Here is a 4,095-nt window from a genome sequence, read left to right as displayed (position 1 = left end):
CCCGATGTGACAGGCAGGATGCTAGGATGGGACGCCCAATGTGTCATTCTCCTATCCCCATTTTTTTTTTTTTCTGAAAGGAGGACTTTCAGGTCCCACAACTTCAGGAATCCTGGACTTAAGTCCCATGATATGAATTACACATGTCATTTTACTGTGCCATCACACTGAGCTCTATCTTTCAGGGTGTTGCCCTGATAGAATAGACACTCATCTTGAGAAGGGTGTGCAGAACAGGTGAGTCTTTGTGTTGGGGATGAAACTGTGTCCAGTTTCAGACTCTCCAATACAGGAAACACATTGATATACTGGAGTGAGTCCAGTGAAGACCACCAAGGCAATTAAGGGATTTCAGGCGCATGCCATACAAGGAGAGCTGGAGGGAACTAGGCTTACATCTTAATCAGAGGTCTAAATGGAGACCTTCTTGCTGTGTTCAGTACCTCTTGAGTGGGCACAGACCAGACGGAGCCAGCCACTTCCCAGAGGTCCAGAGTGATAGACTGAGAGGCAACAAAAACAAGCTGCAAGGAGGAAAATTCAGATTAGATGTTAAGGAAAAATAAATAAATAAATTGCCCCATCAGGGGGATCAAACAATGCAACAGGGGCCAAGAGGTAAGCGATCTCCATCCTTGGAGATTGTTAAATGTGGATGGGACAAGATGCTGGCCAACAGATACAGGTCCTGCTTGGAGTGAGGGGCTGGATCAGAGACCTGGAGGTGCTCCTTCTCACCCCAGTTATACTGTGGTTCTGCACCTCGCCCCACTAGCAAACGGAAACCTGGGTGGCGGAAGCAGGTTTAACACCTAGCAACTTAAGTGTGGTGGGATGGATCCTGCTGCAGTGTTTAAGCCTTCCCCTAGACACATGGTGAATGTGTATTTCTCTGCCCTTTCAGGCTCTGTATGGTTCCTGTGCCAGTCACCCTGCTGAGACAGAGCTTTCTCTTGCAGCATTTGCTCTCCAGTCATTCTGTTTGCAGAGTGACAGTGCCCTCTGCTCCTGTCTCCACTTGGAAACTCGCTCTCGCAGCATTTAGTTTTTGAAGTCTAAGCCAGTCAGCCACAAGGCTTCAAGCCTTGTTAGCAAAGCTTTCGTCCTCTGCCTGCAAATCCAGCGCTGACTCACAGCAAGTGTCACAGATGTTTTCTCACTCCTCTCACACAGTATATCCTTCCCTTTCTCATCCTGCACACACACACATGGGTTCCTCCCTTTCTAAAATAACAGGTTTCTTCCTGCTCTCCAGCACAATGTCAACAAACTACACCATTGGCATGCAGAAAAAAACATATTCTTGACCAAATATTCATGCAGAATGTGCCATGGCAGGGCTTTTAATGACCCAAGGACAAGCAGAACAGACTAGGCTTATAATAGAGGATGTTAGCCCTGAAACCCAAAGAAGTGATCTATGGGGAATGCAGCAACCTCTAGCTGATTGAAAAGACACTGCATCAATCAGAAGTGTCATTTTTAGCTCACGGAAAGTGTTCAGGTTAATGTAATGATCACTGTTATTAGCTGCCCGTGCTGTATTTATGTTGACTCTGCATGAGAGATGTGACAGAGCTACCGGAACATGCTCAGACAGAACCTTCATTTGCAATACATTAATATCTGTATTTTAAACATGTAGGGTATATTTCTAAATATGTGTGGAGGGAGAGCATCCTTCTTCCATCCACCAATTCTGTTGGTTTTATCTTTTTTCTGCAAACTGCACCCCCATCCTTTTTAAGAGAAAAGCAGCAGGAAGAGTCCCCTCCCTGGAGAGACATGGCTCAGCTTTGTCCCTTCCCCAGGTAAGCACATGGTGGTGGACCCCCTTGTGCCCAAGCTCCTCTCCTCCACGCCCTCTCTCCATCCCTTTTCTCTCAGCCGTAACAGCTTCCCCCTGTCATCCAGACATCCACCTGCACCCTTCCATACTGCTAGTGAAGGTGCTTGTGGCAAGAGCTGAGGGAGAGACCCAGGGGGAATTTGTCTGCTGGTGGGAATTTGTCCATGCTGGTCCTGAGCCCAGACCTGTTTCATCCCCATTGGTTTTGTGTCATATTCCCTGCGTGGTCACATCACAGAGTAACAAATTTGTTGGGAATTATAGCCACCCCCATGTCCCCCTGTGTTCTCTCAATTCACAATTGCACAGAGCTCAGGTTCAGCTCCAGCTCCTTTCCACTTGGCCCAGTCTTTTGAAAGGTGAAGAGTTTTGGTTTAATGAGTCTCTTCTTACAGAGGCCACTCCAGACCTCACATCGCCTTCACCACGCCTCATGTACCTTCTGTAACACCGCCGTATTGTGCTGCAAGGGAGAGCAACTAACCATGACTTGGTTGTGCCACAGGGCCATGTAGCAAAATTAATTGTAACGAAATATAATGATGGCGAATCCTTTTTATTTCATTGTTCTGGATGCATTTGCAGCCTCACCCAAGATACTGGCGGCAGAGGAGATTCTGCCTTTTGTCCTAAGTGTGTAAATAAAAATCACAGCACAGCGATAACAATTCTTACATTCTGCTTCTCCAAGTACAGCCTGCATCCGAGTGTAATTCATTTCATTAAGCTGTAGCTCTAGAAGGGCTCAAGGATCTCTCATCCTGCTATAACGGACTGTTTGCGATAGAAATCCGACAGGCACAAGTGTTCTGGTCTCAGAAGGCCTCTCTGAAATTAACTCCTAAATCAATTGGCTGCTTTATTAATGAACCCTCAGACCCATTTCCATGGCCAAGGAGGGAGATTTCAGGAACCAGGGGAGCAATTTCACACTTTTCCTTCACCAGAAAGGTTAAGTTTGGGATTTGAGTAGAAAAGCAAATAACTCGGAGACCATGAGTAGGGCCAGTTCCCAGCCCAGACTCCAGAGCTCACGGCACCGGCCCTGCGGGGCTGGGCTGTGGGGCCAGGCTGTTCCCAGTTGTCCCCATCTGTCGGCTTTCTGCCCTGTCCCGAAGGGTCTTGTGCAACCTCTGTGAGGGCTGGCCCAGCCACACTTCCCCTGGAGCCCTCGTGATAGCCAGCCCAGGCGGCGGGGGAATTTCGTGGCGGAAACAGCCCAGAAGGTTGTCGTCAGTGCAGGCTGGGTCTCGCCACACTTTTCCCAGCTGAAGGAGCGGGGACAGCACGGCTGGGGTACCACCATGAGCCCCCGGGCGGTGGCCTTGGGGACAGAGGTGGGGCCAGCCGTGGGGATGAGGGGAGAGGGGCTGGGGGTGGCCGTGGGGATGGTGCCGGGGGAGACGGTGGGGATGGGGATGGAAGCAAGAGTGGGGCTGGAGATGGAAGCGAGGGTCGGCAGAGGGACGGGTGAAGACACCCGTGGGGACAACGGGGAGGGGACGGGGACAACGGAGGGGACGCGGTGCGGACAACGGAGGGGTTGGGGATGGGGACAGCTGAACGGATGGGGCGAGGACAGCTGAGGGGACGGGGCGAGGACACCCGTGGGCACGGGATGAGGACACCCGTGGGCACGGGAGGACACCCGTGGGCAGCCCCGGCCCCGGGCGGAGCCGCCGGGCTCCGTTTCGCTTTCGGAGCGGGGCTGCGGGGCGGGCCCGGCGGCGCGGAAGTGCGGCTGTGGGGGCCGGCAGGGCCTTCCCCGGGCGGCGGGGCCGGCGGCAGGTGAGTGCGGGGCCGCGTCCCCGCGTCCCCAGCCCGCAGCGGGGAGACCCCCGGGTGGCCCCCGGAGGAGCTCGGGGGCCGCGGCGGGGCGAGCACCCCCCGGTGAGCGCCTCCGCCTCTCCGCAGGGCCCGCGGGAGCCCGGCCGGCTCGGGGAGCCTGAGCCCGGCGCTGCCCCCCGAGGACGGCGGCTCCTCGGAGGTCACCATGCCGGCAGGTGAGAGCCCCGCGGCACGGCTCGGCTCGGGGAAGCCGCCGCCGTCGAGGGGAGCGGGGAGAGCGGGCGGCTGGGGCTCCGCCACGCCGCCCGGGGCCGGGCCGGGGGACCGGGGGGGGGGTCCGGGGGCCGCCTGCCCACCTCGTGCCGCTGCTTCTCCCCTCCGCAGGTGCTCGGCGGGGCCAGGAGCCGCCTGCCGGGCCGGCGGCTGCAGAGGGCGGCCGGGGCTGGTGCGGTGCGGGG

This window comes from Aythya fuligula, chromosome 11 (assembly GCF_009819795.1).
Source record: "Aythya fuligula isolate bAytFul2 chromosome 11, bAytFul2.pri, whole genome shotgun sequence".
In the NCBI taxonomy this organism is placed as follows: Eukaryota; Metazoa; Chordata; class Aves; order Anseriformes; family Anatidae; genus Aythya; species Aythya fuligula.
Note: the sequence above shows the minus strand (reverse complement) of the source record.